This window comes from Brachionichthys hirsutus, chromosome 5 (genome assembly GCF_040956055.1).
Source record: "Brachionichthys hirsutus isolate HB-005 chromosome 5, CSIRO-AGI_Bhir_v1, whole genome shotgun sequence".
Taxonomy (NCBI): domain Eukaryota; kingdom Metazoa; phylum Chordata; class Actinopteri; order Lophiiformes; family Brachionichthyidae; genus Brachionichthys; species Brachionichthys hirsutus.
In genome coordinates, this window is record NC_090901.1 from 4,010,566 (window position 1) to 4,031,856 (window position 21,291).

At 43.1% G+C, this 21,291-nt stretch overlaps 1 protein-coding gene and 1 long non-coding RNA gene across 2 annotated transcripts in view; one reads left to right on the top strand and one right to left on the bottom strand.

The window, feature by feature from the left end:
* Nucleotides 1-21,291, top strand: part of roraa (RAR-related orphan receptor A, paralog a) — a 183,775-nt gene that overhangs the window by 16,088 nt on the left and 146,396 nt on the right. The window lies entirely within an intron of this gene.
* On the bottom strand, nt 15,893-16,888 carry LOC137894436 (uncharacterized). Its single transcript, XR_011105485.1, has 3 exons — nt 16,745-16,888; nt 16,566-16,661; nt 15,893-16,181 (listed from the first exon to the last, which is right to left on the bottom strand). It is a non-coding gene; the product is annotated as an uncharacterized lncRNA (long non-coding RNA).

Sequence of the window (21,291 nt, forward strand, 5' to 3'; positions counted from 1 at the left end):
TATTCTAACAATTGTTAGCAGTATTGGAATCCACTTTGGTATGTATTTCGTCTGTTCAGTTATTTTGTACCTCCATTGAACTTTTGCCTTCTGCCAGTGTCATGTCAAAATGTCATTTATTTCAACATATTTTTTTGTAGCAGTATGAGCTTGGAGACTTAAAAAGCTGTTGCCTGCCTAAAGTAATTTTTTATTTGTATCATATTAGATGTGTCCAGCAAAGGTTCAGACCCAAACGTCCACTTGTGCAAAGAAAAAATATTATATCCTTTGCTGCTGAACACATTCACATTTCAATTTATTGGCCTGCTAACCTTTAATTTGCCATACACCTTCGTGCCGTAATTTCCACTTGTACTCAGAAGCTCTCAAAATGTAAAGGGTAGATTAGCATGAACATTTCCGAGGGTTGTCATATTGCCCAGAGGAACTTTGCCTAGTTTGGCCATCGTATGACCTTTTCTGTGGCGCCGCCTTCATGCCAGATTAGCAACAGGAAACTAGGCAGCTTTGCATTTTGTAGAAGATAAGCATTAATTGATTTTGGTTACTTTTTTATGTTGTGTACAAGAAAATAAAAAACTAAATACATTAGTGTCTGATTGTAATTATATTCTCTACACGTCATTTTCAAAGAGAAACCCCCCCCCCCCCCCCCCCCCACATCTTAACTTATATATGAGACTTGCTCTCGCATCCCATTCAGTGGTCGTACTTTACATTTTCTGCCCCCCCTGGTAACAACCATGCTAATATGGTAGAGTGTAATAAACATAGCAGATCCTTAGAGCGAAAAATGAGGCATGGTGCATTCATTGTTTAGATGTGTCAAAAGGTCAAGGTTCAGGTTCCCTGTGCAAACCCAAGGACTGCAACTTCTCTACTATAGTACCATGAATTGGTGTGCAATAAGGGAGACAAATCTGTCATCTGAGAATTGTCAAGGTCTTTTACAAAGTTTCCCAAAGTGAACGCTTAAGTCGAAAAATCTAAAAGCAAGTTGTGTATCTTTCAACTCTCATCTCGCTTTTCTCTAAAGTAAAAGTGTGTTACTTCACTTCGACAAGTGTCTAGTCATGGCAAGCTGGTGCACACTGGCCTAGAAAAGAAGAACAGCGTGTGTTGCTGAAGTTTCCTCTCCATCTAGTTATTTTTAAAATGCCCCATTTCCGCCATTGTTGTGGCATTGTCTTGACCTTACATGGAACAATTTTCCCCAAGTCAAATTAGCTTTCACCATTTGAAGAAATGTTGTAATATAATGGTTTGACGGTTCTGCCTGTGAAATATGAGGAAATAGAAGGCCGTGCCACTGGGGTTAATATAATTCCTCCTCTTCAACAAGTATCTTGGGAACCCAAGTGTCCTTGAAAGCGAACGGCATCTTGCCGCACACATGGGCAATAGCAGCACGCTTTCCCAACCGTGTGCTCGTCGTATCAGGATCAGAAATGATAACAAGAGTTGGTGGTGGTTAAAAAGGAGGCTGAATGTTTCTCCCAGTGCTTACTAAGATAATAACAAGAGGAGATAATTGTCGAGATGCCTTTCTTGCTTAGGACTTCTTATATAATCTTCTTTGTACATGAGAAAAAAAAAATCTACTGTAAGAGATCAATAGAGGCTCATCGGTCTTTCGAATGCACCAGCGTGAGAACTAAAGTCAGCCTTCATGCAAGTCAATGAGCACCTGGAGTGCTTTTCCCAGAGGCCAGTAAGTGTTGCACAGCAAGGGACTACCAGAGAGCTGCAGCAAGGTCTTACAACCTGCTTTGATAGGACAGAGTCAGAGAGTCTTTGTGCAGGGATGCCGGGCCCGCCGAGGTTTACACCACCTGTTTGTTTCCCTTCTACTGAGCCGCACAGATCTTCTACATGCCTTTCTGCGCACAGTCCTTTGGGAATGGAGGTGTTAGATACAACAAAAAAAATGGTGACTGAGGCATTCTGAGTTCGGGATTATGATTTATTAATCTGCAACTTTTAAATTCTACCCTATCAGCGTGGGGCTACAATACACACTCTGGGGAGCAATCTTAAAATACTGAACAATTCACCAAAAGCCCTGCTGGAAAACAGAAAATGTGCAGGAATAGTTAGGCCATGAGACACAGGAACAAAAGCTCAAAAGTCAAAAGTTCATGAAGTGGACTAAAAACTGCAAAGTTCATCTTTCTGAGTAGATTACATTTTGGTACTCAAGAAACAATCTAGGCAGCTGTCTCCCCGTGCTCTCAGGGGTGTGTTAATTCAGAAGTTTGGTATGATTGCAGTTAATCTGGTCCCACCTTAGAGATTGCATAAACAAAAAAAAACAAAAGTCAAAGGCAACTGTTCTGGTACAGGCGTGGCCTCAGGTGTACTTTTCTACTTCAGGGATTCATCCAACAGGAGAGAGAAATGTTTTCCTGCCAGACATTTCTTTGGCAAACTCGCACTACCTGACTTGGCTGTGAGTTTGTGTGAATGAGCGCAGCCAACAAGGTGGTTGAAGTGCACACATGTCAGGAGGCGATATAGGTTGTCATTACAAATGTTTGTCATATGCCTGACTCTTGTTATATTTTGTGGCTCTTTATTTATATATATATAAAAAAAGCAAAAATGGGGGAAATGGTTAAAAGAAAAATCTTGCTGTATGGAGGTAGATACAGTTACAGATAGCACCACAGTGTTTTTTTAACGTGTGTGTGTGTTTTTTTATGCCTGTGTTTTTATACACACTTATATGCCCCACAAATGTGTGGGAGTGAACTAACACAGTGAATCGAAACAGGTGAGTGTGATCAGTCGTGCTGAAAAGTAGGGCTCTACGTGTAAATAACAGAAGGGTTCCGTCTTAGTTGAACTTTTTTGTTGTTGTTTAAAAATCTCTTTAGATGAACTGCAATGCTCACAACAGTGCAAAGACATTTTTCACACTCAAACCCAACATTTATTTAAAAAATATGTCTATGAGCTGCTATACTGGAAAAATGAATCCTTTGATTATTAAATTACATTTAAATTAACTATTAAATTGCAACTTTATTGTACAAATAATGTATGTGTCTAAGATTAACAGTTCCACTTGCTGTCTGGGCTCTCTTTTTAAAGTGCTACATAATGTGAGGGCAAAAGCTGCTCGCGTGTTCATTCGAGCAGAACCACCATCCTTCACCTGGCAAAGTTCGGGAAAGGACGCGGATGTTTCCAGTCTACTTCATAGGGCCCAGCCCAGCTCTGCCTCGGGAGTCCAAGCGTTTCCATTTGAAGCGTGGATGTGAGGAGTAAATGGGCTGATGGTGGGGGGGGGGGGGGGGGGGCTGCGTATGAGCGGACATGGACACAGGAATGTCAATAGATGGTCTAAATTAAGAAGTAGCCCCTTGGTCAGAGTCGCGGCAGATGGAGGCTCAAAGAATGAAATGATGCCAGCATTCTTTGTGCAGTCTGGTGCCAGCCGTGCACTCGATGGACTCGATGGACTGCATGAGACCAGCGCAGGGCTGCTGTGATAAGACAGCTGCCCTATAGCTTAACCTCGACAAGGTCATTCCGGCCAGAGTAAGCCACAGCGCTGATGAAAGAGGGCGGCGCCCTGAATCCACAGACGGTCGGACAAGTTGAAAGCAAAAAGATTCTTGATGTATTTCTTTTTTTAAACTGTAGAACTTGAAAGATGGCTTTTCCAAGCAGCGTTATCAAAGCGGGTTCCATTATGCTCGGGTGGCAAGACGTTGTATTGGCTGTGAAAGTTTTAAACATTAGCACACAGTTTCTGAACTATCTTTTAAATGAGCTACCCAGTATATCAAAGCAAAAATTAGCATGGAGAAAGTTTGGAGGTGCTAATGACTTTGACTGTCCCTGTGGAAATGCTTACTGTTCCAGAGTTGTAGAGTATAGTGTGTGTGTGCGTGTGTGTGTGTGTGTGTGTGTGTGTGCCTCACGGAGCAAGAGTAGAGTGTGATTCACGAGTTAATAAATCATGCCAGATGAGTTTATCATGAAGATACAGAAGCTCCTCTGGGTCCTGAGCTAACAGCGAGTATCTGGGAGACGGTACAACTCATGATGAAATGCTGTTGTCAGGTATATCGCTTTTATAGCCCCTAACTTTTTACCTTAAGTGCTGTCAAAGGAGCGGGATGAGTGACTGTGTATCGAATAGGGCTACCGATGAGCAGCTTAAAGGAGGCGCCGACTGACTTGTCAAACTGGAAACGTTTTTGGCTCGCGCCGCATTCCCGCCACGGCACCTTAAAATCAGTTTTTATCAGCTTAATCCGGCTTGATTATCTGCTGGCAACAAATTAACGATTCGTGTTTACTGTAATTAAGTTCTTCGATGAGTGCTGCTGAAGTTTCTCATCTCTGCTTTCAGAGGGACATTGATATGATCTCCCCTGTGTGCATTCAAGTTGTCCTTATCTTTATGCGTCTGATGCCGCTTGTCATCCATCGGGGACTGCGCGTGGATTAGCATCATCCTAAATTGACTTGATAGGTTCTGACTGTGACTAAAGGAGTAACTTTTAGCAGCATTATTTCAGCATCGAGCTCGGATCCGAGAGCAGACTGCTATCATGTCCGTTGCATTTTCTATTATTTTATTTTTGTACTAATATTTCTGGATTATTTTTGGAGAGGTCAAACTCTTTGGAATGACTTTGACGTCGAGAGCGGGCAGTGCACCCTTTACCTGCGCTCCTCTCAGGGAATAAAAGTCAGTCTCGTGGCAATCTCAGCTAATGACTTGGGAGAACAAACCTTGGTCTCTTAACATCTAAGACTTATTATTTTTAGCGCTGGCCAATGCTAAGCTTATCCTTCTTACAGCGACCACGTTCTGTGATATCAGATGTGGAAATGAAAGCTAAATGACTTTAGGGGAAGATTGCCTGCCCACACTCGCAAGTAGGCTACTCTGACCTTCAATAAAGCTGAGCTTGACATGCCTATTTTCACCCTTTTATTTTTTTTCTTGAGTCTTTTCAGATCAGTCGGCTTGTAATACATGATGGCTTGGCATTAACTGCCATCAGTTCCTAAATTTATCCAAGGTCTATGTGTCACTGGAATTAGAGCAGTCTCTCTGAGAAATTATGCTTAATTGTTTATCCTTAAATATTTGACATCGTATTCTGTTTCAGGCCAACATTGTTTTATTGAGCCGTGGAGTCCGAGTATGGAGGCCGTTGTCTGTTGTTTGATGTCATCCTACCAGCCAACATGCTCTCATCCCAAGTTGTGAAATGCTCGGGCTGCTTGTCATGCCCACTGGGGTCTCGTGCATTTACAGAAGATAAACTTTAGCTATGTTTAGGCACAAAAACTACATGGTTACGTTCAGTAAAAGGTCTTTTATCTCACTTGAGTTTGTGAAGGATGTGGTCCTCTGACTCGTGGCGACTTTTTAAAATAAATAAATAATCATATCTTGTAAAATATGCATTCAAATCACTCACCAAAAATCACAGTTATAAAGTCCGATGTGCACTATTATGCAAAATGTCTTCTGGATCTGATCTAGAATGAGGTCAGGAAGAAATATGAAATTTTAACATAAAATCCCTATTTATGGATTTAAAAATCAGTTAAAAATACACATCAACTCTGATTCACTTTTACTTTTCATGGTTGATGTCTAAAGATACCAAGAACAATTTATAACCTTTGATCCAGATCACCATGTGGACGGTGTAAATCCAATTACGAGGGGAAAGAGCTGCTTGGTGGAGGTTTGTGCTCTCCGAGTGCTTTTCTAGTTTACATTGATGTCAGTTTAAAACCTATTACGTCTCATATGATGCTAAAAAAAATAATTTTATGTGTCTGTAAGATATACAGAGGGACGTGAGCATTTCTATTTGACGCCCTGGGAATGACACTTTTGGCTAAAGATGAGAAGCACATTTCCAAGTATAGTGATCTCGCTTTGCAGGAAGGTGTGTCTCTAAAATTATGTTTTGGCTTTTTGCTTGGCTTGTCCACAGCTCTTCAAAACAGGCTGGACAGAATTCAGTGAAATTTCACACATGCTTTGTCGAGGCCCCAAAGGTGTACTACCTATAATTGATTTCTTCCATTTTGAACATTTCAGTCTGCTGACATTCTGATCGTGGGGAAGGTCCACCCAAGTCAGTGCAAAATGAGTTTTTCCAGTAGCGGGGAGGGTACGTGTGTCCTTGAACACAGATGATCTCATTTCCCTTTTTTATCGACCCTCCTAGGTGTGAAACTATTAGGCAAAGCAAATAAATGATTTGTTAAAATATGTGTAACCTTTGTTTTTTCTTTTTTCTTTCTAACCAACTCTGCTGTATTCAGACATTTCCGTTTTATAGCACTTGTTGCCTGTGTATACGCAGTGTATTTGGCATTTTACATCACCACAGTGGGTGGACTGGTAGGACTATTTTGAGTTTCTCTTTTTATATTTTTAAATATGCCCACTCTCACCTCCGTGCCTCCGGACTCGCAGATGAGCTCAGAGCTTCAGAGTTCCTGCCGATGTTTTGACTCCTTCTAGTAATGAGATGAAGTACAGTACATAAGGGAAGAACTCTCCAGATGCCTTTCCAGGGGGGCTTTGGAATGCATTTGGTAAAATGTTTATGATGCCAAAGACCAGGGCTGGATTCTCATTAGCTGAGCTACCCGTTGCAAGTGTTATAGCACCATTAGTCTTCTGGGTTAATCTTCAAACGTTCCCATATTTATACCCATCAAATACCAGTGCCTGCCTGCGACACTCTTGTGTGCATTCGGGGGAACTTGCTCAGCTAAACGCCGCAGAATAAATGCAGAAATGTGAGCTAAACTTGACGAGATCAAACACACTGGTGAATGTACAGACGCTGGACAGTGTTCTGAGTGCGCTGCATTATTCATGCTCTTCAACATGGGGTTCCTAATGAGAGTCTGGTGGCTGTTTTTGGAGTTTGAGACTGGAAGTCAATATGACCCGTACTCGGGTCTGTGGACAAAGCTTTGCATCTGCACTGCAGTCAAAGTAGAATTAAAGGCCAACCGAGTTCATCGGAGCTCCAATTTAGAGGAGTATGATTTCAGCTTTCTATCTGTGCGAGTTCTTCACACACACGTTATCAATAGTTTAAATACAATATCAGGATAATGGGTGATGACGATAAATATCAAGACATACCAAACCAGCATCCCGCGCTTTTTCTCAAAAGTAATAACAAGTCTGAGCATAACTTTTGTAATTACAAAAGTAAAAAAAAAAAAAACGGCATAATTATTATTTTTTGATCCGGTGTGATCTTGCCACTTCCTTTAGAGGGTTGCTCTCACATCAATCGGTAAGGGGCCTGTAGTTAAGTGAAACATTTACTGCTAGCATTGTAATAAATAAGTGCAACAAAATAAGGATTATCGCCCCGTGGCATGCTGGTTCACGAGGAGGACGTTTAACCGAAGGCGGAGCATCATCTCAATAACACCATACATCCCTTGAAGAGCAAGCAGCAGGCTGCGACTGAGCGTGCTGCCTCCATCCTTGAATCAGAACTTGCAATAACATATTCAGACTGAAGGGCCTCAATTAGACACTTTAAAACTCTGTGTAATTGGTGTCTCTCTGCAGATTGCCTGCGGATACGTAGTGCTCACATTAACACAGCCCAGCTTTATGTCTGTATTGCTGTGATTGTCATGCAGAGCGGTAATGGCAAGGTATGGGATGTGGTTTATTTTTCTTGTACTTTAGCGTGTTGTTTGCTCTGTTCTGAGTTCATAGTTAAACTTTGCTTGTGTTACAGAAATGCACTGCATGCATTACCTATTAAATATTTCAGCAGATGAAATTATTATGATTATTTATTAGAAAAATGTTGGGAAAATATGTTTGTTTTTTTAAACAACAAATTACATAGATACTATGGAGTATTAGAATTATATCAAAATATGGTTGTTCCCTTGTCGCAGCTGCGCATTTTCACCCTTCATTGGATAGGAGAGCTTTAGCGATTGTGACAGGAAATAGAGAGAAAGGCTGGGGGGGGATGACATGCAACAAAGGACTGTGAGTGGGAATCAAACCCACGGCCTTCACGAGGTCTCCGGACATGGGGAACTGTCTCGTCTGTGCCACAACCGTGTATTTTTATGTGTTCTGAAATTTAAATATTGCACATATGTTACATACATTTGATTTGTAGCCCAAAAACATCTTTTCATGATGTTGTCAAGCAACAACTTATTGCTTGTTTCAAATGTGAGCATTTCAAGAGGAAAGAAAACACGGTTGAAATTATTTCCGTGATATTTCTATAGCCACAGCTAGGGCGCAGAAAGAACGTGCTTTTGAGATGGTATCGGTGTGAAATCACAGTTCCTCCATTAAGTCTGCTTTCCATTTGAAGTTTGAACAAAGTTCTGCCATCATCATCCTCATCCCAACTTTCAGACATTTATTCCATCGAGGCCAAATGTCCTATCGTGCTGTTACCTAAAACCAAAAATAATCTGTCCCTGTCAGATCCACTCCAATAATAAACGACTGGGTTCATGAAAACGAGTCCAGTAGACGCACAAACTGAAAAAATAACCTAGTTATTAACTGCTTAAAGAGTATCGTCACTGTGTTACCAATTAATGATTATTTTATGAATGAATATGATGATTGTTTTTGTCTGTATTTTCTCTTTATGTAAACACAAAACTATTTGCTGAACACAAATTTAAGATCCATCAGATGCATTCTACACAGTCATTGAACCTGTTTTCTTTTTTTATTGCTTGCTATTCTATAGAGTTTCACCATGAACGGATGGATTAAACCCCTGAATAAAAGAGAACGGGCCCCATGTTAGACTTCAGAGCGGATGCTGGTGCACAGATGCAAAACTATGTTGCTGTGATCGTTAGATCAGCCACATCCGTTCAACGTGCTCAGGTAAAACTTTGGAAACTGCAGGCAATAACTTGGCGCACTGCAAATGATCTGACGTGATCGCAAGTAGATGGAAATGAAATTCGTAGCGGAGGAACAGAGCTGGGAACAAAAGTTTGGTTTGTGTACAGTAACAATAATTTCTACTGCCAAGTTACTGTAAGGGTTTGACCTTTCTCTCACTTTACCAGTATCCATGCACACCTAGCGACAGAAGGAAAACACCCTGCACTTTGCAGTCAGTGCTATTTCCTCTGTCAGTATTAGCTCTGGAGCAGCCCTTTGTCGCCTCACTGCGATTATGTAGACAGGCCTGACTGCTCTCCAATCTAAACATGTCAGCTCCGCCAATGTCTTTTCCACAGGCACAAGCAACCCTCTGTTTGTCACTACGGAACAAACGCACGCGCAGCACAGGAAAGCCCCAACCTCAGGCTCTGGAGTGTGAGTCCTCTCAGCTTAAAGTGCACCTCAGCATGGCTACCAGACCCTCCCAGTGGAGACTTGGTTAGTGGCCAGTACCTGCAGAGAGCCCAGCAGAGTCCCGCAGCAGGTTGCTGATGGGCTATATGAGAGGACTTGTCACACTCACCGTGGTTATGGAGCAGCCGGCGGTCTGGTCCAGGCAGGGGGCTCTGCCTATGGATCAGACCTTGGCCTCTGTCTTTGTGCCTCCATGCTGGCAACCTTATGAATGTTTCAGTGAAGTGCTGGGAGGTCCGCCTGGAGAGTCTGGCATAATCCTACGCTCTTTTGAGCCATGCTGCCTCCCCTTGCCACAGAGATAGTGCTCCTTATTGAGGGAGCTGAGATGTGGTCAAGCAGATACAGATATTGAACTTCCTGGGGGCTTTAACCCATCCCTCCCCACCCCCAACACCCAACCTCCAACCAAACCGGTTCATAGAGCGGCAGAAGGGATTAGAGCACTCAGGCATCCAGCCCTCTCTCTCTCTCTCGCTCTCTCTCTCTCCGCCGACTGTTAACAATCCCCGTATCGAAATACTGTCAGCACAGTGCTTTGTGTCTTTCATTAGCATTTTGTTGTGGTGTGCCTCTTGAATGGCTCGGTACGCCTCTAGAACTGCTCAATCTGGCAGGCGTCTTTTAAAAAGGCGATACGCCCAATACTAATGAGACTGCTTTCATTCTCAAACTGCTGCAGCACTTTTGTCACTTTACAATCCGTCTTTGTTTTCCCCTCATTTATTTGAGTCGTGACAAGTGGTTTCCTTTTGATGAACTGACACGAGCAATAACGCACATTAAAGAGAGAAATGCGCCTCATCAGCTCAGGAAAACAGCCATTGCAGGTTGGGGGGCGCCTTTACTACAAATGTTATTCATGCGCAGGTGGCAAGTTCTTTTTCTCTCTTTAGTCCCTGACTTTAGCTTGTAATTGTTCTGTTTACAATAATTAAAGGGGAAGTCAGTGTATAGATCTTCTGCGTGAGTGCGGTGGTAGCCTTTGCCCCGTAGAAAGCGCCGGCGGATGCTGCCCACTCACTGACTTAGTAAAGGCTACATTTGCATAATTATCTGTTTAATTGGAGGGCTACTGCCGGAATATCATTCTTTTTGCATTAAGCTGTGGAGTCGACGCTAAATTTGTTATAAAGATATGGGGGTTGAGATTACAAAGCAAGCAAACCGCCAACTCATGTCTTTCTTCTGCTTAACCTGATAACCATTAACGCTCATAAACACTTTCCTGCCCACGTGCATGTTTATGAGATAATTGGTTACAGGATGTTTAGCCAATCACATTGCTAAGAAGTGACGCCAGCATCAGCGGGGGTTTTCCTCAACCAGGTAACGAGGAGGAGGCAGGAGCTTAGCAATATGCAAATTTAGCCTTAAATGCTATATATTGTGCTTTTACACAACACATTATCTTTTATAAAATGATCCGTTTCCCAAAGAAATATCCACATTGTGTCTGTCTGTTCATTGAAAATAGCATAATTACTCCAAAAACATTGAATGTGTTACAATAAGACGACCAGATGGCCTCCAACAGCTTTCTGTCTGACGTCCTGTAGCTGCTCGCTGGTCGGCGTGAGATTCTCCCATTCTGGCGTCCTCATGCAAATGTAGTAGGACACTAGGAAAACAAGATCTGCAAACATCCAGTGAAGCACACTTTTTTTTTTTTCCTTCAAGAAAGGTTAGATATTATTGCAAACAGACCTTGGCATGCCGTGTTGTTTACAATTGTAACTTGCTGGCTCACTGTTCAACAAGAATGCAAGAAGAAATAATAATTTCCCGGCCTCAGGTAGCCTCATTGCTTCATTTTAACCTCAAATTTTCAGACTCCACACTCCAGGGGTGGCAGTGTGTGTGGGGGGGATCAGTTCCTCCCCCCCCCACCATCATGCTCGGTGTTTTTCTAGAAACAAGCCCAGGTCAGTACCATTCAGGATTCTAAGAGAAGGAGCGTTTGCTGACTTTTAATGTTGTACAAAGCACAATGAGAGATTATTTATCTGCCGGCGACATCATGCTCGGGTCAAGCGAGGGAAGCTAACCAAGAGGAGTTTTTTAGATGAATAATTAAACGTTTTTACGTTTTTGTAAAGATGGTTCTTTCTTTGCCGAGTAAGCAGCCTGTGTTGTTGGTCCCATCTGCGTTTTACAGTCCAGTGACAGTGGAAAAGCCGTTTATTTCATCTCTTAGGCTTCAGCTGCGGCCCTGTTAAATGCTCCGGTGCTGAACAATTAACTGAGAGACTGTGAACTACAATTCATGTAATTAATGTTTTTTTTTTTCAGAACAAGGGGGAACGAATTATTTAAAAAAAACAAAGCAATCTCATTTTAATTGAATCGGTTAGTGGGAAAAGGTCAGGGGAGTTGATGAATTCATTGTATCCCTGTTGTCCGATTCCCGTTGCAAACACAAAGGTGTGCGCTTGATTTGTTTTTCCTGCATAACGTTGCGGACGCTGATCTGAACCTCCCCACTGAGAAGCTGTGTTCACTTATCTTTGCTCCTCACGCTGGCTTGGTGTAGTGGGAAATGCAGCATTTAGGAGGAACTCTTCAAGACGCTGTTGAATCAGTTACTTTGCTCCTTACGACACTGCAGTCTCGCTTTCCCTCGGTGGAGACGGAGGCCTTCGCTCTGTGTGCCGGCTATCAGTGGTGGGTAGAGGGTTGCTTTGAAACCGACTATGGTACGAGTGTTTGTGCCCACTGCTGCGCTGGGCTGCCTCTGATCAGCCTGAGCCTTGCCTGCAGAGAGCGGCATGGCGCAGCCTCCAATCCTATTCTATGTTCAAAGGTAAAGCAGACCTCTCATAGCCCCCCCCCCCTCACCCCCCCTGTCTTTGATGTGCTCTTCGACACCAGAGTCGTATCTCTCCCACTGCACATCTCCTGGCTAACGACAAGAGGCCCATCGAGAAGGAAAAAAAAGAACCAAACTTAATTTGCAAGTCAAAATGCATTGCTACAGACATGGTTCATATTCAATTGCGGGCCTGTTCCTTGAGACTGTTGGTATTATTTATAAGAGCACAACAACAGCAGCACAAAATGGAGAATTAAAAGGGCTGCTGCATTTAAGCCTCCAGTGCTGGTTGGTTGAGAAGCTGAGCCAGGATTAGTGGTAGAACAATGGGTCCCTCACAATGGGCATCCTCCATATAGCACATCGCTGCACTGCTGCAGATGGAAGGCTCACCTACAAGCGTCGGCATTGGACTGAATTCTGTTCATCAATCTTTGAATTGTAAACGACTCAAATGACACATTATGTTTGGTTTAATCTGCTGTTCATTCCCTGGCCAATTGCCCCCCCCAAAACACTCATTTTTACAGCCCCTGCCATGGTTGTGTAAATTAGCTGGAAATAATAATGCAAATGATCTCAACAAGATGTTAAATTTAACATCACCTGGCTTGCTCTGTGCTTCGTCAAAGACCGAGCGTAGCACCAATGAAATCAAACGCGTTCTGGCAGGAGAGGGGTACGACCACCAAAGCATCTCGGAGGAGTATCTGTCTTAATGATTTATACTGCCACAAAGACCTCGAAGAAATAGCATTTGAGGGTGATATTCACGGCGTTGTTTCAGCGTGGCAAATGAGCGTCCCCTTGGATACCTATTGGGGGGGGGGGGGGGGCTGACAAAGAGTGAGGCGAGGCTCCTTTGCTGCTGGCTTTGTCGAGAACCGTTTTTTTTCGGGAAGGGTTTATTCTAATTGTTCCTACAGTTTGCTGTGGAGATAGCCTAAAACGCTTTGGCTCGCTTTTCTGAGCTACATTCTCAGCCGTGGAGTCGAGCTTGCGAAGAATGAGTCAGAGTTTATTTAGTGTTGGTTGCCATGAAAACAAAGTGTCGGCTATTGAATCGACGTCTTTGCTCTGGGACGCGCCCACATTGAGTTAAGTCAGTGATAATGGAGATGCTGAGGATCAATTCACGTCGGCCCTCACATTCAGACGACTTCCATCCCGTTTCCTCGGGGTAATATATTCACGGGCTTTGTATGCTCTGAGTAATCAGGGTGGGTGTCAGGTTTCATTTGCCCCATACTCATACTAAGTGCTTACCTTGCTTGCTGCTAGGCATGTTGTCACATGGGCTTGTCTAAAGGCTTCACTATCACGGGGGGGGGGAATTTTGTAAGAGATTTGCTTCGTGCCACACCTATTCTCTTTGGTGGAGTGCCCAAAATTACAGTTTTGATGCTTCAAAAACACCTTGAAAAGCAGCAGTTTAATCCCCTCTGATAAGCCCTTTGTCAGCTGTTCGTGTTACAGGGACAGTCAAGAGAATCCAATCCCCCCCCCCCCCCACACACACATACACACGCCACAGTCAGGATTATAGTGGGGTTTGTTTGCCCATCGGACACAAGAAGTGAAACAGATCCTTGTGAGTGGATGGAGGTTTGCCAAAGATGGATACTCGGATTAAAATATCTTCCGTATTCTATCAAGAATCATGAACGCTTGGTGTTATTCTACATTTCCAGGAGCATATGGACATTGTTTAACAGTCTCTTGTTTTGACGTCATCGTCATGCTGTTTGCGCCCAAAGATCATCTTCATTTTGTATTTCCTGAGATCTCTGTAGGAATCAACCCCCCCCACCCACCCACCCGAGCCACTGAGAATAGTCCACTGTATTCACACGCGATAGCTTTCCAGCATTTCTCTCACAGCATCATTTCACAGGCTTGCTGTTTGTCAGCACGAATGCGATGCTGACGATAATCTCGCGCTACTTTGTCTATTATCTGCCAATTGCCATTTTTGCTTTACGTCAAATCAATATGACAAACGCACACCTGGAAAGGGTTGTTTTTTTTTGTAGTGTGTTCTTTTGCTTAGTATAATATTGAAACAATTACTCATCAAGTAGCTTTAAAATTACTTAAGTCAATACTGATGTCGGTGCAGGAAAATGGCCATGCTGAGTCATTTTCCAACTCCAGATCTGCAGATGATTAAGCACAACAAAAGACTCCTAATGGCTGGCAACTCTGGTATTCTGCAGAACATGGGTGTAGTGTCTCGCATGTCTCGTAGATCTCTGAGTCAAATTGCATGGATTTGTTGCCAGGTTTGATTCTTCACAGTTCCAAAGACTACAAAATGGGATCAAAGGAAGCTACGTCCAACCATGACTTATAAAGTGAATGGAGTTGTAGTAGTTATGAAATAACAGAACATCTTCTCCAGACTTCAGCTGCATGCCACATTTTAGCCACATTTTATTGACTAACTGCTTTGGCTTCACAGCTCGCAGCTTTACTCAATGATCGAGACAAATTAATTTCCAGCTGCAGCATGCAGCTGTTTTCAGCACAAAAAAGGGGGGCGGGGGGGGGGGGGGGTCACCCGGACTCTCATAAACTAGTACCTGCCCAACAGTAAATGAAAGAGGCACAGAAACTGGGACTGGCCTCGATATTTTCCATAAGTGAGTTGAGACAAAAAAAGGAGGTGAATGGTGGATTTCGTGGATTTCGTAGTCTCAACAGAGACGTGACACTGAATCAATGTTCCACATCAACTGTATATATAAATGTTTGCCACAATGACATGATCAAATTATCGGTTAAATACTAGTGTCTTGCTGTGCTGCCACAAGTGGCTAAAAATATATGATTGAAGCTTTAATATTTGTGTAGCACGGCAGTAATCATCCAACAACAATAAAACAATGAAGTCGGCGTTCATGAATCTGTGTGTGTGTGTGTGTGTGCTGCATTGCTGTTCAGCAGTGGTGGCGTGAGGAAGTGACCACACATGGTAAAAAAGGACTTTTGCTTCAAGGAAAATTCTGATCTGGCAATGAGCGTTGTAATTATTATAGGCAACTATTAACTTCACTTTCTCTTTTCTTTGTGCACTTTGTCGAGGTTTCCTCCATCCATCCATTTTCTTGCCACCTTTCCGCTTTGCCCAGCTTCCTATACGGGCGAGAGGCTGGGTGCACGTCGGACGTGTCTCCACCGCATCATGGGGCCACACGGAGACAGACAACCATTCACACACACACACACACAAACTACGGACAATTTGGAGTGATTCGCTTCACGTAAATTGCATGTTTTTGGAGGCGGGAGGAAACCGGAGAACCCGGAGAAAACTTATGCGGACACGGGGAGGACAGACAAACTCCGCACAGATAGGATTCGAACCCGGTACCTTCTTACTGTGAGGTGACAGCGCCAACTACTGCACCACTGTGCCAATATTTCTGTCTTACTTAATATAAGTAGTAGCTATAATTTACCTAAAAGAGAAAGTGACTCCTTCATGTGGTTAGAAAGGATACAAAAGGTGTAAAACTTGTTCAGTTGTCAAATGTATGGATTTACCAGCATGACCTCAGATTCATCATGAGAGCAAATAATGTGAAGTTACCACTCCGGTACATCTATTTTATTACCGTATCATCTCCTGGACAGAGTGGAGCTCTGCAGCGACCAGCGCGATTAAACCCTTTGGAACCAATTGTAGGAGAAAGGCTGTCTTGGGATGCCCTCAGTGGAGAGCAGCTAGGCTCATTAGTTAAATCCCCTCCGTGGGCTAATGCAGCCCTCTAGGAGTGAAGGAGAGAGGGGGGGAAGGCGTTTCTTTGACTCCTTCTCAGGAGTTGCTTTCTCACATTTTCTTGCATGCATCAGCAGCTATGAAGGTGATGCACGTCACCCATCCTGAAGCCGCCTTCAGCATTCCTGTGAAGCCCTTCTTTAGTGGTTTGACAGTGCGGGCCGTCAGAGGCAAATCATCTACCGTGATCAAATCTTCCATTTGGTCTGTAATCACATATACAAAGGAAAAAGTAAATAAGTAAAAGGGTCTTCATGTACTTTACCCTTTGTAAAAAGTCCAGTCCAGCCTGTAGGATCACTGATGTTAACCGGAATCGTTTTTGAAGAATGCGACGTGCACATTCTTGAAATTTGACCCAACCAATTAATAAAAGAGAGTAAAACTCATAAATCTTTTTACTCTGATTGGGGAACTGAAGACCACAATGCAGGCAGGCCCCCACTTAACCAGAATTGATCTTTTAGGCAGTAAAAGGAAGGGTTTTGAGCTCTGTTATCTATGGCCTCCCCCTTAAACAAGTAAACAGCCCATTTATTATTAACTCAGGTTTAAGGTAGAGCATTAATCCTCTTTGACAGTTTGCCTACTTGTTAAGGCGGCCAGTTCTTCCTCCACAGCAGATGGCTTTCAGCTGCAGCGTCTCCACCAGCCCTGCTAGATGGGAGCGGAGAATTCACCAAAGTCTGCAGTGAGTTAACAGAAAGCACTTCCAGTTTGTAAAGGTTTCAGTTTCTGGTCATTTCATTGATGCTGCTCATCCACATACCTTCTAACGTATGTTATCATGGAGATTTAAGCCCCCGAAAGCAGATTTATTGCCAGCTGACAAAGCCGCACGGGGTTGCCGGTTGATTGAAAGGTCCACTTCATTTATTCTTCATCATAATTTTCAGACAGCAAATTGGCGACGGTGCTCTCCCATTGGATGACATAAGGTTTTGGCCCCTTTCTTCACTTTGCTGTTGCTGTTGATAATTGCACAAGAGCTCCCACAGAGCCAGCTGTTGAAGTCTGTCCTGACTTGAACTCCCAAACTTAGTCACCCGGAGATCGGCCTGTCGGCTTTCTCCTCGACTCTTCTGCTCGGCATTCCTTTTACGGAAAGATCTCAGAATGACACTGAGGCAATTTAATAATCCAGTCCTGGTCAGCAAAGATTCACACCATGTCACTTATTGTCCACAGAGTATAAGGGAGAACCTCTGCTTCACTGGCCGCATTCAACCGCATTCGCCAGTGTGAACCGTTTGAAAGTTGAATATAAGGGGATGCCTTCCTTTTTCTTTTTTATGACAGTATGCCTCAGAGCCACAACAAGGTAATTCTGTCAGTAAACAGGTTAAAAAGGCATTAGCAAGTTTTAGTACATGGGATATCTGTTTGCTCTCCATCAACACCGGAGCTGACGAATCGGCGGGAGCCTGTGGGAATCGCGTGTAAAGCTGGCAACGGAGGGGAGAGAGTACGTTTCAACCTTAAAGGCCCGGTCCTTTCCTTTCCTGAAGCAGTGGTAGCGTTCTCTGTGAGACGGCACGAGTGTTCTGCGAGGAGGCTTTTAAAAGTGAATATAAAACTGACAGCATGCAGGACTAATACTGATAGATTATAGCTGGGAACCAAAGGCAGGCACTCCAAATATCTTCTCGTCTGTTACTCCAACATCTGCCTCGCCATTTTTACACCGCTGTGTTTACTTTGATGACATCAGCCATGCAGCCTAATGATCAAAATGTGACACTCTATGGAGGCAGCAAAACAATTTACCCACTAGATCCAGCCTCAGACGCCTGACTGCGAGTATGAAGTTAGCTGTAATAAACATACACAGCGTTTCTCCAGAATAGATTCACACTTTTTTCTTCTTCTTTCTTTCTGAAGTATCTATGCATTTTTGGAATCTCAAAGAAGGAGCGAAGCACCAGGATGAGAATCATGAAATTGTTTGATTTTTAATGAACGCAGCTCTAATTCCCTCCTCATGGCTGATTATGAAGGAGGAAATATATCCGGCCACTGCTGAGATTAATCAGCAGGCATAAAGCGCTGCATGAATTATGACACAAAGATAATTCTGCCATTCTTTCAGCTTTTTCACACACGTTTGTTTCTGCTCTGTTGCTTTCAGAAGAGACTTGTGAGTGTTACACAATAGAGTATCTGGTTCAATTAGGCAACTTTTTCCAGATGAAATGTACTTTCTCTAAGCCGCTGAAACACTTCAATACTGCCACATTCAGCATTCTTGCCAGGATTGTCTTGTACACACACTTTTGCCCAAAATTTAGTCTTCTCCAAGGTTTGAAGTTATTCATTCGGAAGGGCCTCAGTTTTCCAAAGCAGGCAGAGAAGGAAAAGAAAGATTTGTTGGAATCGTCAGCTCTTCAAATTAAATGGAATATCTTATATTGCGGGCATGCTTAATTTGGATTAACCATATGAAAGCAATTAAAATGAGGCCTCCTTTTTGGGGGGGCTGGCAGGGAGAGAAAATGTCGATTTAACTGTTACCACTGGAAAGTATGGAATAAGAACTGTCTTCTAAGATCACACTGCTTTTATTTCATTGCGGTGTCTGAGTGTGTGTAACAGTAGATCCTGTTCTAGTGCCACCAGAAAAGTCACACAGAAGGTTTTTAGGTTTGACCACACCCCTATCGTCTGTGTGTGTGTGTGTGTGTCGGTCTTAAAAGAAAACTTGAATTTGCATCTATTCACAACTAATATGTCACACTAACAGTGTGTGCAGGCGGAACAGAGAGTGTTTACACCCACACCAGTGCACACTTCAACCAAATCTTACTCAGAACCTCGGTCTCAAACTGTGAGGTGGTGTTTATGTACCCTGACAGCTCGCTGTGGAGAGATTATTACCCACCACGCTAAATATATTTGTCAAACAATCGTGGTGTAAATGGTCCATTTACATAAAGAAAGGCAGGAGAGCTTAGAGTGCGACGATCTAAATGTGGCGACTGCATTTCCTCATCGTCCCCTCGGCTTCAGGCGTCTGGGATGCTGCGGCAGACGATCGCACAAACACTGAATGAATAGAAAGGGTGCAAATATCTGTTGTATTATTGGTATAGCTCTTAGTGAATTAATGCTAATTGATCAATAAAATACATTGTATATTACATGACTGAATTGTAAAAAAAAATGTAACGAGTTATGACACAAATGTAATTGGATATTTAAATCAAACAAATTGACAAGCAGTTCCTGCAGTTCCTTAAAATGGTTTCTATTTGTTGTTGTTTTTCAATCAGGGAAGTCGTAGAACCTGAAAGTGGGAAGAGCTTTATAAGAACAAGGTGGTTGTTATTGTTTGCATTATTTTACTTTTCTGTTGAAGACACGCCGCAAAGACAACTATGTGCAGTCAAGTCTCCCAGATTTTTTTTTTGGCTTTTGGCTCCAGGAAGATTCAACTGCTGTGAAAAATAGTCACAGAACTTCACACAAGTTCTTTTACTGCATTTTAACATAATACTAAACACAAAATGCTTTATTCTAAGAATACAATTATCTCCTGCAATGAAATTGTCGTTTCCTCCAGCTCCGGCAACTTTCACATCTAAATCAGTAGCCTGCTACAGCCACTGAGTGCATTCAAGTGTCAGTTGTTTGTGTGTGAACGTGTCAAGAGTGCTGCAGCGTGTATTGGTGAAGCACGGTGCCGAGATGTGCGACAGAATGTGTGAGTGCACGTGAAACGGTAAAGCGGGTGGATGTGTTTCAGTGGTAGTGCCAGACTGAGCATGCATGCATGTGTGTGCACATATGTCTCTGTATACAGTATTGTGTGTGCGTGCGTGCATGTGGGCCCGCTCCACACGACGCTGGGGGCCAAAACACTAGAGATTGCTTTGATCTGGATTCTTTGTGTCTCGTCCAATCACAATCATGTCACCAACTCCCCACGGCAGCATGCGACTCATTCATGGTGCAGAGAGGAGACCCTCCTGCATGTTATTACTTTATATACACTTCATTTTACATGAACTATGCTCACAAAATGGCTTCATCTGTATCCCACTGAGGCCTTGCAGCACCGATGGGCTAAAGGTGTTTGCAGTCGCTGGCAGGGCTGTGACACGCAGCCAGACTCTGCTGCGACGCTCATGTCTTATTTTGGGGCGGAGAAAATAAAGTCACACAAATATAAAGGTTAAGCTGTTTTCGTGGAAGATTTGAACAACCATTAATAGTGAAATATTCCCGTCTCATTGACATTTCATCCTCCTTTGCGATGTGTCTGAAAATGCAACAGCTCCACGTGGACCTGTGGATATCGAGCCCATGGCCTCCGTGAGGGGAGCGAGGTTCGCGAACCCCCCCCCTCCCCCTCCCATTATAAAACTTTATTAACGATGCAGCAGTTTTACAAACATAATACAGGGGGTCGTCGACTTACGACCACAATTGGTTCCGAAGGATTTGTCGTAAATCGGCCTGGTCGTAAATTGGCCCATGATAAATTACTGTAAGTATATTATGCTGCGTCATGAATCTGTAAATGAGGCATAGAAAGAGACCCCAGAAACTGTCATACACTCGATTATCTCGCTGGCTTTCCGGTATGTCGTAAAAACGTCCTAGAGACATGGAAAAAACAACAACAGACCAGTGCGGTCAACGACCTCCAGTAATGCAAAAAACAGTCAACAAACAATTCAAAAAATGCATCATGCTTGTTGTTTTCTTTGCAAGTTGAAGTACAAGGCTTAGTTCCCTCTAATTTTAAGCATCTGTGTCGCTGAGCACTTACCCTCAGCCATGACAACCCATCCACCCAACAGGTGTGGCAAATCAAGATGCTGATTACACAACATGATTATTGCACAGGTGCGCTCTGGACCGGTCACAATTAAAGGGCACTCAGCGACTGTGCAGGTGCATCACTCAGCGCAGTGCCACAGAACTTTCAGAGATTCCTTCAACTATAGTATACTGTACATCCTAATTATGTCCCTTTACACTACAGCGTATAAATCAAAATGCTTGTGTTGCGAGAGACAATACGTGTGACTGCAGCCTACCAGGCAGTGGGTTGTGTTTTTTTTCCCACTATCCGAATGCATTAGACTGATGTAGGTGCCTCAGTGTGAAAGCACAGAGCAGCATTTGTTTAAATGGCTGTTGAAGTTAGATGAAAAGACACAGTAATCAAAATGGATTACAAAATCGAATACGTCTTCCTTCTGGCTGTTTTGAAATGTTGTTGAGGGTTTTTCTCATTCCAGCTATGAAATGGCTCCCCAAACCATATTTAAAAAATATTATTGTAAATATATAATACTGGCCAGAGAGTAA